Below are 14,232 nucleotides of genomic sequence, written 5' to 3'. Positions count from 1 at the left end.
TTTTCATTTATTTAATTTGAAGGTTCTTAAGCAAATTTTTCATTCTCTAGTCTGCCACAGCCCTCACCACTTCCTACAACCCAATGTTGGGCCCCCAGGCCAAGTCTTCAGATTTCAAAGTGCATCCTTGCCAGTCCCTGGGGACATATGAGTCTGTGGCCTCTGATTAGTTCTAAGAACATCTCTTCAACAAATCATAGATTCTGGGGAGTGTTCTGGTTGACACCATTTGAGCCATTTTTAACCATTTATGCCTCCAAATTTCTAATGCCATTTCGAAGTGTATACATCTTAATTAGCTAACATTGTAGTTTTATTGTAGGATTTAAATTTTAAACACTGGTAGAAGTAGATTATTATTATTTACAAACTTATAATAAAGCTTAATGTCTATGTCACATTTTTCTTTAATAGAAATTAGGCATTAGGCATTAGGTACTTACTTTTAAGAATTATAGCAAAAACATGTTAACCAACTTATAATTTTCTTCGATTTGCCCATTTGGGATTTTCTGATATATAACCCTTCTATTTTCTTTGCCTATATTGAAAACTAGCAGCTCAGCCAACATTCATCTACAGAGAATGTGGGAATCATAAAAGAACATTAAACATTTATTAACAAGATGTGAATGTTTCTGAAATTATATCTCTTGTTATTCTAATTATTTAAAATAGCCGCACTTCCGTTTTCATTTTCACCTACTGGTCAAAAATGACTGGCTGCCCCCCGTATTTTAATCTCAGAAGGGAAAACTGGATTTCCCAGTAAGACTGAGCTTTCCCTGGGCTCTGGACCGTGCTCTGGATTCAATCTACCTGTTTTATTGTGAGCCCCGGGAACAAGGTGGCAGCAGTGGGAGCTGCTCACGCCAGAGCGGCAGAGGTTAGACAGGAGGACGGGGATGAAGGAGAGGAGGGAACCCATCAGGTGGGAACCCTGGCCAGAGGTGGGGACCAGTGCAGAGCCTGGAGCCCAGAACCCGCTGGGATGTGGATGTGAGGAAGAGAAAAGCCAGCCTGTCCAACAATAAGTCTTCACTGAACAAAGCCCTGTGCCATGGTGCTGGGGAGTCAGTGGCGGCGGCTACTTTGTCCCCGCTGAGCCGGTCAGGCCACACAGATGTGGCACATCTCCAGCAAACGATATACCTACACTGGGTAGAGGCGGGAGCTCAGAGGGCCCGCAGGGCAAGTGCAGGAAGGGACCAAATTCCCACCAGCAGCCCAGACGCAGGTCATATTTAATAGCTAACGGGACCTGGGTTAATGGGTACACATCCATGAAAGCTGCGGTCACTTGTCATTATGGATAGGGTCGCTGGGGGTTGAGAAGGCATCTGCTCCGGGTCCAGGGACTTCACAGGTCACAGGGATGCTGGCGGGTGAGGCATCTCGGCCCAGCAGATGAGGTGCCCTTAGACCAAGGTTAGACTGACTGTTCGGGCAAGACGACCTTGCAGCAGCTGTCACAGAGCAGTGGTAAGAGAGCCAATGTACATAAACAGGAAAACTGTTGGTTGGGGGAGGGGGAAGGTGTTCTTATTAACCTAAAATTTCAAAACTTATTGTTGCAATGATCACAGAGCCAAAGGATTCCTGTAAGGATTCCTGTAAGGACTGCCGTCCTGGAAAGCATTCCAGACACCAACCTTGACCTTTGACTGAACGAGGTGCTGTGGCTTCATAAAGATGAGTTTTCATTTACCCTGGAATCACGGATTCAAAGGAGCCCATGGAAAAGGGGCATCCTTAAGCAGAACCGAGAGCAAATGAGGCCCCCCTCCCTCAAAGAGATTGGTCCCCACTCTGCTATTCCTCCTTCCCCACCTCGTGGGTGTAGAATGTTCCAGTGTGATGCTTAGAACCACACACAGGGCCAGGCTTCATCGCCTACAGACCATAGGACATATCGGTGCACACGCGTGGCAGGGCATCCAAAGCACCACAAACCTCAGAAACTCATGAAGTTTTATATTTTCGTATCGAGAAATGCCGGGCCCCACTTAGCTATAAAAATCATTTCACAATTGACATCCAAACATGACAGGGGAACTATGGACGGTGAACACCAAACTCAAAGCTGATTTGGGAAGAAAGCGTATTAACTGAGTTTTTTCACAAACCTCAAGGATTTCCCGTATTTCCTAAAGGTTAAAATTCTGAAGGCTCCTTGTACCTGTGTGATTTACATACCAAAGTCCTCTATTTTGAAGAAACTGTTGGTAAAATAAAACTTTTGAGCACAGGCATTTCTAGCATCTCCTAACACCCAAATGAGCACATCAAACACATCTGTGGAAATAACCAGTGGCACTGATGTGACAATGGCACAATTTTTTCTATATGAAGATCTCTTTTAAAATATTTCTGAGAAACTTTTTTTTTTCCCTTTCTTTTCTCATATTTAGGATTTGGTCTCCAACCCGTCCTCTTGTGTTTTCACTTGCAAAGGAATTACTGGGACGTGTTAAAGATGTGTGATTGTCCACTGTCCTTGGTTTTGACAATGCACTAGGCAATCAGACCTCCTCCAGCGAATCACTGCATGACTCCAGTCTTCAGATGCTAAGTATTGAAGATGACATGTGAGAATAACTGTGCCTTAACCCATCTAAATCATTACCTGGAGAATGCCCTAGATGCCTTCCCCAATTCTAACATCATTATCCATTTTGGACGACACGCTTCTGCAATGAGGTACAAACTAGTCAATATTTTCTAACAAACGAGCAGTAATATTCCTGTGGGTTGGGCCTCGGAAAGGACTTGGCTTTACTTTCTCCCATTTCATCCAAAGTTTTAAAGGGGAAAGTCTATTCATTGATTTACCAGATGTTTGCTGATCGCCTACTATATACGAAGCACTGCCCTAGGGAGTAATGACACAGAGTGAACAAACACAGGTAAGGTCTATGAGCTCACAGTCCTAAAAGCTGCAGGGAGGAAACATACTCTGAACAAGTAAACAGAGGAGAGAGTTGCTATGAAGCACGGCACGAAGCAGGAAAATGGAGTAAGTGACGGGGAAGGGGAAATTAGCCAGGGTGTCAAGAGAGCCTCTGTTTAGAGGCAGGATCAGAGCTGAGACCTGAACACTAAAAGTTAACGACCATGTGAAAATATACATGTCACTGTCAACAGAGGAATGGGGAGGGGACGTGGGCAGGGGGAGGAGGTAAGGCAGGGAAAAGGGTGGAAAGGTCAAGGAATGGAAGGAAGAAAGTAATACATGAGTACAGGGAATGACAAAATGAGATGAAGCTAGAGACCAAGTGTAAAACCGCAGAGATTTTGGATTGTTTTTCCTCTGGGTTCTAGGAAGCCATCAGAGATTTTAAGCAAAAGAGATTTCCATGTTCTAATATCAAATGCTTACATAGATACTGTTCTAAGAACTTTAATATGGTTTCATTTGTCTTCAGAATTATCACCCTTTGGTATTATAGTTTACATGCATTTGCTCATTTTTCTGTTTCCTGCATCAGTAAACAAACTCCAGGAAGGCACAGATTTTTGTCTGTCTAGACTGCTGCTGTATCTGCAGTGTTTATACCAGTGCTCGGTGCATAGTAGGTGCTCAGTAAATATTTCAGGAAAAATAATGACCAAAGGGATGAATCACAAAGGCTCAAGAAGGGGTAACAGAGGAGATGAAAACCCCGTATCTGTTTGGGTTAGGCTGAGCATGAGACATTTTTTCAAACATGTACATGGAGAGGTCATGTAAACAGTTTGGTATACGAACTTGGAGCTCAGAGAAATCAGGACCAGAGAAATAAATTTGGGGATTATTCACAATCAGATAGCCAGAGGACTTAGTGAGCTAGCTGAAACAACTGAAAGAATAATTCTAGTAATAACAACAATAATATCATGATGTACGAAGTGCTTGCAGCACATCAGACCCTTGGTTGGAAGGCAAACACTTTCCTTGGCTTAAATTGGATCTGTCTTCTCATTTTGCTTTCTTTTTTCTTTAAGTCGAACCTTGTAAGCCATGAGGGATCACCCTTTTTAAAACTCATGTGAATGGAAACATTCAAAATAGTTAGCTCCATCCTAAAGGAGATGCAAGCTTTGACTTCTTGGGAGCACAGAAGGAACTGTACCTTTTAATATCATAATAAGCGTAATAATGGGCTGAGCCTGCCTTGGGGAGTAGCAGAAATGGACGGTAGCCGAGCACATTAATAACTGTCTCATTCTTGGTTCGAGGCCACAATGCCACGTCCAATAAAAATGTCACGGCACGAGGATGTTTCACACCCTTCGCCCGCCCCCGCTCTCCTCCATTCATAACCAAGATGTGGCTGAAAATCTTCTACTGTGAGTTGCCTATTTTTGGCCTTTCCCTTCAAAGTGCAAAACATTTTCACTGCTATTTCCCACAGTTCTGAGGAGGAAGAACACAGACACATTTCGACTCACTTGGGGGGTATGTGACGGATGCCCAAGGCTAATCAGGGAGTGACGGGAATCAAGAAAATCAAAAACCCACGTTATATGCTCTTTAAATCTTACTGCTATTTTTATAACAATCTGGTAAGCTACAGAAACTTGATACATCTTTTATTACTACCCACTGCTGTTTCACAGACCCCAAGCTCAAATGAGTCATCTATAAAAAGAGAAATAACTAGAGTGGGACCCAGAAATATTTCACCCCATGTATGCAGTTGCTTCTCCTTCGGTTAGGTACACAGTACCTAAGTACACAGTAGGTCAAACAGTATCCCTATGCCCATCCTAGTTCTGGAATCTTGTGACATCTGGGACTCATCTGGACTCAGTCCAGATAGCTAATCGTTACGTGGCATTTGGCCAAGCGTTTGCCACACTCCGTTTTTCCAGACGTCGAGAGCCCCTCTGGTTTGCCCGTGCTCCCCAGTTTAGAGCATCATCCAGTACGATTATTATTGGTGTCCCTTTATGCTCAAAAGGAGTACGAGTGGGCAGTACATTTGATGACAGTGCTGTCAGTGTGGGGTTCATTCCTGCTCCCCCAGCTGCAGCACCTTCTGTCCCAACACTAAGCCACTAAGGGCCCCCCCACTCCCTGCAAGGGAATTCCCTTCCACACCTTGAATCTCCATCATGGGGTTTTCTTGAGGGCGGGGATTCTCCTCCTCGGACAATGTGAGAAGTGCATATTACTCTTGGTTCAATAGAACCTTTCATTTTAACTGCCGTTCGTGACAGGTCAGATGCCCTGCACACTCCCTTAGGCCATCGCTACCTTGGGACAACCCTGGCTCATGTCCTCTGCATGCACTGGTAGGTTACAGATGTGAGCTCTGGGGCCCGTCTCACCTCCCCCTTGAATAAATATGACACACACTCCATTCTTAATAAGGAAGTGTCTGTCTTCCAAACCAGTGGTTAGAATCAACAGCCTAAGGATTAAAACAGACCCAGATGCTTATTCGGCCAAGACTCTGTGAGGTAGGAACCAGTGGGCCAAGGAAATTTCAACTTGGAATCACGTCTCTCCTTGGAAGATGTTGTCATCAGCTGTGGCACAGCTGTTTGCAGGGGCTTCTCTGTCTGTCAGACGACAGTCAGAAAGAAGAAACGTCCTCTCCCCTCGTGGCACACCCAAGTGTGTGCGGTCACTCCTGGCGATGGTGACCGCGACAACTAACTTATATGCAATGCATTTAATTTTCTCTTTAAGTTATTCTTCTTAGATACAGGAATACGGGCAATAGCAAAAAGGAACATTTACATAATGTTACTACGTGCCAGGCACCGCTCTCAATGCGATAAAAATACTAGCATTTCTACTTATCACAGCCCGGGCACTTGGCACCACGATTACCAGCTGTCTACAGACGTGATGGCCAAAGCCATAAGCATGACATGTGCTCGGGGCCACGCAGCGACTAGGTGGCAGAAGGGGAACCAAGCCTCAGGTAGCCTGGCTCCCGAGTGACACGCAGCTTCTCGGCTTTTCTTCCTTCCTCACTTTACCCAGACTTCCCTCCCCAAATTGACTTTCATTTTACAGAATAACGATCCTGCTGACGAGAACAACAAAGCACACTAAAGGCGAGTGCCTTCACTCTGTCACTGTCCCCTGTCCCCAGGTGCCTGTCCCCAGGTGCCTGGATCCGGGTTGTAACCGCCCGGTGGGTTCCATAAACCTCTGATCTACGCTCATTACAGGCGGCCTTTCCTTTGGCTCCAAATTATGTGTGTATGAAATTCGCAAATAATGTATGAGCAATATTTGTGAAGTTGCTTTTGGGAAAATGTGCACCAAGCCATCTACTGAAAAAGGAGCATTATATTAGCTGTAAAACTGTAAAAATCACATCCTTCTGATATGGTTACACACTTACCTGATCTTAGAGGGAGAATGAATGAAATGAAAGACAGGAAACAGAGCAGGCGAAATCCTCTTATGACATTTTCCAAAAGACTCTGAAGAGCAAATATCATAAACGGAGAGGAGAAATGATATTATTGGCTACATTGAGTTTGGGTAGTGCTCTGGGTTAGGTCTTCAATTCTGTGGGGAAAATGGTTTAAATGAAATTGCTATGAGCTGACCTTGCTGTGTAAAGTCCCAGACTAAAGATTAATTAACCTCGAAATTCATCCGTTTAACGTACTGTGTTAAAGAGAAAACAGGCCCAAAATGGAACCACTGGAGCCAAAGCCCCTGACACCCAACTCAGCCTGAACACCTGACCTCGCTGCAGTGTCAGCCCCTTCCATGAACAGGACCTTATGCCAATCAGTCTGGAATTTCCCAAGGCACACTAGGGAGACAATCTGCCCTACAGGAACCCTGAGGCCCTTCCCCCAAAGAAAGGTGCCCTTGCCTGAAATGGTCCTTTCTTTTCTTTTGCTAATAACTTTTTTGTCCCTCCCAGTTCTTACCTATAAAAACCTTCCATTTACTAGATGGGATGCTGCTTGATCTCATGAATCATTCAATAAAGCCAATTAGATCTTCATATATTCTCAGTTGAATTTGGTTTTTTAACAACGAGTACTGTAATATATAGTGTAAGTATACATATCATGGCATACTGCATAATATAGTATTATACAGTATATATAAGCATCCGTAATATAGCATATAACTGTATTATGCTTACAGATATACTTACACTATATACTTATTAAAAGGAGTTCTGATCACCAATTTCCAACATGGGGGAGGGAGTCCCCCACACCAACACTTCTGTGACACCAGCTGGGTCTCCTACAATTTAACTCAATTTTGAAATAATCTACCTGGAGACAGTGTCAGGTCCTGCAGGTTGGGGGGTCAGTCCTACCGGACTGCCCAGCCCAACACTTCAGATCCAGCAGAAAGTCCACAGCCATCACTTGTACTTCTGACCAATGGGCTTCTGATTAGAGGTTCCCACGACCTCCTCATCAGATTTGATTTATTTGCTAGAGGGTCTCACAGAACCCAGAGAAACATTTTACTTATTAGATTACCAGTTTCTTATAAAAGGATATAACTCAGGAACCACCAGATGGAAGAGATGCACAGGGCAAGGTATGTGGGAAGGGGTACCAAGGCCCCATGCCCTCTTCAAGAAAGCCACTCTCGCCAAATCTCCATGCATTCACCAACCTGGAAGCTCTCTGAACCCCATCCTCTTGGGTTTTTATGGAGGCTTCATTACGTAGGCAGACACGATTGATTAAATCATTGGCCACTGGGGATCATTCCACCTCCAGCCCCTTTTCCTTCCCTGGAGGTGAAGGGGCAGGACTGAAAGTTGCAACCTCTATTCCCTGTTGGTTCTCTTGGCAACCAGCCCCATCCTTAGGTGCTTCCCAAAAGTCACCTCATTAATTAAACCCAGTTGTGGTGGAAAGGGGTGTGTTATGAATAATGAGACACCCATTTCACCTTTATGGCTCGGAAGGGATTTCGGGAACTGAGGACCAGAGATCAGATATTATAACAAAAGACATTCCCATTGCTCTTATCACTCAGGAAATTCCAAGGGTTTGGGAGCTGTGAGCCAGGACCTATGGGCAAACACCGAATATGACCTTTAAACAATGCAGGAGCTAGGGACACTGACCTCCCTGTGCAGTCAAAACCCTGCTTATAACTTTTGACTCCCCAAAATCTTAACAGTAATAACCTACTGTTGACCCTAAGCTTTAATTATAACATAATCAATCAGTTGATTAACTATTTTGTATGCTGTATGTATCATATACTGTATTCTTCCAATAAAATAAGGTAAATAAAATGCTATGAAGAAAATCATAAAGAAGAAAACATATATTTACTGTATTTATTGAAAAAAAAAATCCACACATACGTGGACCCATGCAGTTCAAACCCATGTGGCTTAAAAGTCAATTTATACATATCTTACAAATCATAATATCACATATATTAATAAAAGTATATATGTAGTACATACATTACATATATATGTTTAGTGTAAGTTTATAGTATAAGTAGCACATGAGGCTCTTCTCAAACTTAAAAGATACTGTGTTTCCCTGAAAATAAGATCTAGTCGGACAATCAGCTCTAATGCGTATTTTGAAACAAAAATTGATATAAGACCCAGTATTATATTATACCCAGTAATATATTATACCCAGTATTATATTATATTATATTATATTATATTATATTATATTATATTATATTATATTATATTATATTATATTAATTTATACCGGGTCTTATAGTAAAATAAGCTGATAGTCCGGCTAGGTCTTATGTTCGGGAAAACACAGTATGTATCTATAGAAATGTATAAACATATGAAGGGGAGTAAAATATACGACCCTAAAAGATGCCTCAGGCATATTGATTATTTTGAATTGATTATTTTTGAGAGGCTGCAGACACTGGAGGATCTCTGAAAACAGAGTAGAATTGCCGTTTTTTGAGGGAAATTTACATTTACAAGGGAAATGTCCATTTGCAAGGTGTCATCCTGTCTGTAACAGCAAGAGAGGATGATTAAATCGTAGGAAACACTGACCAGCGGAGAGTTTAATCTGTACAACAATCTTACCCTTGTTTACTGTGCTTTTCCTGGTCACCTCCCATAACTGCCCCCATCTTTCTTTTGTCTTTAGCTAGAGATGGTATTTACGGTGGTGGCTTGGGCCATTTCAGTGACTTCCTCAGTTTTTCAGGGTCTCTCCCCTGTATACAGGAGGAGTGTCATTAAACTTCTGTTTGAGTTCTCTCATGTTAATCTGCCTTTTATTACTACAGGGGGTCTCGGCCAAGAACCTAGGAGAGTGGAGGGGAAAATATTTATCTTCCCCGCTGCATATGAGTGTGTGACTGGCTCAATGCAGTGTTTTACTTTCTATCATTGCCAAGATGTAAGTACAGATATCACCTTCCTCTCATCACTATTTGGTAGCATCTCACAACTTCAATCAAACACATTTGTAAACACAACACAGACTCATTCTCTGACTGAAATGAAGCTGCCTTTTTTCACCCTGACAATGAAATATAAAGTTCCACAAGAAAAAACTGAAAATCATCAGGACCAGAAATACACTGTCAGAATGAATGTGTCTTTATTCTCGCCTTGATCACTGATGTGTTACATAACGGCAATGACTTGACAACAGCCATTTAAAAATCGCAAGTTTACTAATGCCTAAATTTACACTCCTGGAGCTACAGCATTCAGTGCACTTCTTTATATAGATAATATCATAAAAATAATCTCAAGTTTGCAACAAACACTGTATCAAAACTCCATAACATAAGCATTAGTAATTTAATTTACTCAGTGGATAGATGTGTCTTTCCAAAGCATTAATGACAGAATTTTATGGACATCAACTATGGCATTGTAAATGCCTAACCTTATTAGTAAATGAGAGTCAATATTCTTTTTCATTTCAGCAAGCATGAATTTCTTAGAAATAAATCCTTCACTACTGTTCGCTGAAAACCAGATCCAGTTCATCCTCCAAGAGGCTTGGACCAGATGGGGAACAGAATAGAACCGAGAAAGCTATTCCATCAGAGCCTCTAGAATCAAATATTGGAGCTGGAGGTCAGCCACAGGATACTGTGCCCTAAAGAAACCCCCAGCATTTCCATGGACGGAACCCAGGTGTGGGCACTCACTAGTTATTTATAAAATGCTCTCACACAGACAAGCGCTTCAGGAGTCTAATTTTCCAATCACACAAAATAAAGCTAAAAATATAGTACTTTTTTTTTAATGTCTGCTTCGGGGTTTTGGTGAGACTGAAGTGTGCAATATAGGAAAAGTCATCTTTAAACTATAAAACTCAAAATAATAATCATTTCTATTAGAATCAACACCAACTGGGGGAAAAATCCATCTCTTCTTTAATCTTCCTACCACATTAGTGTCTTTTACTTATAGATTACTGGTTTCTTATAAAAAGGTTGATTGTAAAGCAGGACTCAGTAATCAAACGACAACAGCAGCAATAACAATAATGTTAAAGATGTAGAGGTTACAGGTACTTTCACACACACTGATACTTTATCCCCACAGTAACCCACCCCATGGAGAAGTCAGGTGTTATTATGAGCATTTGGTTTTACAGATGAGAGCATGGAGATTCAATCAGCTTTAAAAACTTGCTTAAGAAGAGTCAATAAGTACTGGAACCAAATCTCTGTCTTTCCTCTGCCCCGCACTGCCCAAAACTGACATTTTCATCCATAACTTCATTTCCTTGGTTGGGTAGGTAGGAAAGAAACCCTTTCTTAGCAATATCTGGAAGAGTCTGAACACTGTAGCAGAGAGGGACATCAATCCTGAGCACTTAGCATTCTCAGACATAAAGGGGTATTGCCTGACAGAGCACACTGGCCTGACACCACATGAAACATCACTTCTGCTCGGGTACAATGGTCCTCTGAGTTCAAAGATGAGTTACCTCCTCTCAGAACTTAGTGGATACTCAATAAACGTTTGTTGAATAAAGCTAGCACTTTGAGGGTAGGAGTAATTTCAAATGATTTTCTCTATGATTTTGTTATATTTGAGAAATCACTTTGAGGAAAACTGATGTATGAGTCTCATTTGTGCCTTTGAGACTAATTTTTTCATCAACAAAGTAAGAATAATGACACTTATGGCAGGAGTCTTTGAAGAGAGTGTGTGTGCTAAGGATGAGCTAAGCATTATCACTGTTGTTCTCTTCTGTCTTTTGTCTTATTATCTGAGTTGTTCAGTGTGGTTTTCCTTGGAAAAAAGAGAGAAAGAAATCTACGAGTTGCCAAGACAGAATCCATTCCTTTAAGCCTTGTTACTGCAGAATATCGTTTTGACATTATCGGGAGCAAACAGCACAAACTGAAAAAGGTTTTCTCTAATCATTCAATTCATCACAATGTTTCCTCAAAAACAAAGTCAATAATAATTTTCACATGTAGCAATTGCAGAGAAGTAAAATACAACTGTTCATTTGCTCCTTGTTCATTTAAGGAGAGTGTTCAGTTTTTCTTGCGAAAAAAAATCTTTTCCAACCTTCACTTTGACAAGCATTCTCAAGATTGACAGAAGTAATCTACTAGGAGCCTGTTTTCAAATCTCTTTGTGCCTTCATTTTAAGGTTAGTGTCACAGGCAGGTAATTGGAAGACACATGGTTTAAACCTTTTCAAAGGTTTAAGAAGGTAGATATTTTATTTAGCCTATGGGAAAAAAAGAAGGGGTGATTTTTAACAGAACAGAGAACAAAGAGAAAATTTGCCAAAGTTCCCAGGCCAGTTCTCACAGTGGCACCAACTTTCCTGTGTTGATCCCTCCCCCACACGGCCAGATCTGAATCCGCATTAGCCTGGTGAACTCCACTTGCTCCACCCTGGTGACTCCCTGGGACCCTGGCCCTCCCAACTCCCAATAGGTGGCAGAATCTTAATCGAATCTGAAATATTGAATTTCTTCATTTAAAAGTTATAAGGCAAAATATTAAAATGTGTTAACAATCTCAGTAGTGGGTACGTGTGTATGAATAACTATTAGTATGCCAGAAATACTTAGTTTTTACCAACAAAAAGAAAGGTTGAGCTAACAACAGAGCAAAGCTTTCCTGGTTTCTCCATGCTACAGATAGACAGGTCATGGACTGCAATGCCTTTTCTATCAGAGAGGAAGAAGCAGCTCAGGAGGAGGAGGAAGAGGATGGGTGGGGCTAGCCAAATGTGGCGGCTCCATCTGGTGTCCTTGCACAAGCAATTAGAAGCCACAGGGAAGTGGATTAGAGCTGACAGGCAGAGCTTCTGCACAATGTGCTGTCCAGAGCTAACGAGCGAGGCTTCATTACCTTCTCTCGTCCCTGTGTTAGAAACCACAATGCCATCCAGTCCTTGCTCACGAACCCCGCAGACTCCTGACTGAAGTGCCCGCAGCTTGTACAACCACATTTGTTTACATCCTCACTCACAACGCAGGAGGCTGTGTAACAAACAGAATGTTTCATGTGCTGTACGTGCCCAGCTTTCCAGTGTCTTTGGGCAAGATACCAAACCTCTGCGTGCCTCAGTTTTCTCATCGAGAGAACAGTCCTTATCTGGCAGGGTCGCTATCAGGAGGCGAGTGCCTAGAGCTTTCAGTATGATGCCTGTCATGTGGCAAGCATTCAGTGAATGTCAGCTAGAGGTGTTGCTATCATTAAAGACCCAGCACTCTCTATGCCCTTCTCATACCAAACGTCAGATTCAACAAAATAGAATTATGAGATGATCACACCTAAGCATGCCACAAAGAACCCTGGAGAAAATAGGTCATGTGAGATCATATCACAGTATTTTTATAGCAGAGAAGGCCCTGAACTTGGGTTCCTGCTCTGGATCCATCTACTCTGTGATCTTGAACAGTCACTGGACCATTCCTGGCATCAATTGCTGAATCTAAAAATGAAGATACAATCTATGCTCTCTCTTCACAGGGCTATCCAGACCAAGAAATAGATAAGGCATATTAAGGCATTTGAAGAGTAAGTAGGAAGCATGCTTGCTTCCCCTGTCAGAGTTCCTGAGTGTTTTGCAATGAAATACAGACAACTGTACCCAGACGTGCCCTGAGAACACTCTATAGCCAGGTGAACACAGCACTGAGTCAAGAATCAGGAGTCCCAGGTTCAATTCCTGACTTTCCCAGAAATCCCAAACTATGCTTAGAATCTTCTTACCTTCTTCTATCTCCCCACCTCCACACCCTGCATTTTGTTCTCTCTCTGCAACAGAAATACACAACTTTCAATATCAATGCCAATCCTAGGAGAAAACGACAGCCATCTACATGATATGACATCAGCCCATCCTTCATGAATATGACATTTGGGGTAAATTATTAAATGTTCTGAAAATCTGTATCTTCATCTGTATCGTCATGTGTAGAGAGGGTGGAAGCATGAAATGTAATAGTGTGGCTGGAATGCCTAGTGTTGCACTTAACATGTCATAAGCATGCAATAAACATGTGTCCCCTTCTCCTGAATGCCCATCATGGTACAGCTTCAAAGTCTCTCATCATATTCCATAGCCAGGATTCTCTTTCCTTTAGGTTAGGTAACATATGTCTGAGAATGCCTTAAAACCACAAGGAAATGCCAACACACCCACTGGAATGGCTAAAATTAAAGAGAATAGTAACACCAAGTGTTGACAAGCACATGTAGCAACGGGACACTAGTGAGTGTAAAGGGATAAAAGCCCTGAGAGATGATTCTCAAGAGAAATATAAGCCATCCAACCGGCTTTTGCCATCTCAGCCTTCAACCTGTTTAACCAACTACTTTCTAGCATTTGCATGGTTGGGAGCAAAAGCTGCACGGAATTTTCTGGAGGAAAGAGCTTCCTTTTTAGATTGAGCAAAAAGGTTCAGATCACAGAGGAATAGAAGCTACGGATGAGTCAAGGCCAGGGTAGGAAGTCTTAATGGTACTCATATCCTGCGTACCTGAGGCGAGGGGCGGGGTGGGGAGAACAGGCACACACACAGGCTCCAATGGGGAGGAGACACGGGTAGAGAGGGAAGGTACCTGACACAAACCCGTCAACCCCGGAATGTGGCGCCAAATCATACCAGCTTTGATCAGTTGCCTGGATTGACTGATGAGCCAGCCAGATCGTGACGTGACAAGAAATAATTAAGTATACACATGTTCATGCTGGAAATAATTTCTATGCACAACCAAGAAAGTGGATGGCATTTGAAGAGCTTACCTTACATATATGCAGTACTTTACAATTTATAGTGTTATGCACGTT

At 42.3% G+C, this 14,232-nt stretch overlaps 1 long non-coding RNA gene across 2 annotated transcripts in view; it reads right to left on the bottom strand.

Moving 5' to 3' along the window:
• The window catches only part of LOC141573125 (uncharacterized), a 521,122-nt gene that overhangs the window by 425,863 nt on the left and 81,027 nt on the right, over positions 1 to 14,232 (bottom strand). The window contains exon 1 of one of the 2 annotated variants that reach the window (XR_012498700.1): positions 6,345 to 6,506. The exons of the other annotated variant lie outside the window; for it this stretch is intronic. This is a non-coding gene — a long non-coding RNA (uncharacterized LOC141573125). Of the gene's footprint in view, positions 1 to 6,344; positions 6,507 to 14,232 lie in introns of those variants that run through there. 2 annotated transcript variants of the gene reach the window in all.

This window comes from Rhinolophus sinicus, linkage group LG09 (genome assembly GCF_036562045.2).
Source record: "Rhinolophus sinicus isolate RSC01 linkage group LG09, ASM3656204v1, whole genome shotgun sequence".
In the NCBI taxonomy this organism is placed as follows: domain Eukaryota; kingdom Metazoa; phylum Chordata; class Mammalia; order Chiroptera; family Rhinolophidae; genus Rhinolophus; species Rhinolophus sinicus.
Note: the sequence above shows the minus strand (reverse complement) of the source record. Positions and strands in the feature narration are given on the sequence as shown.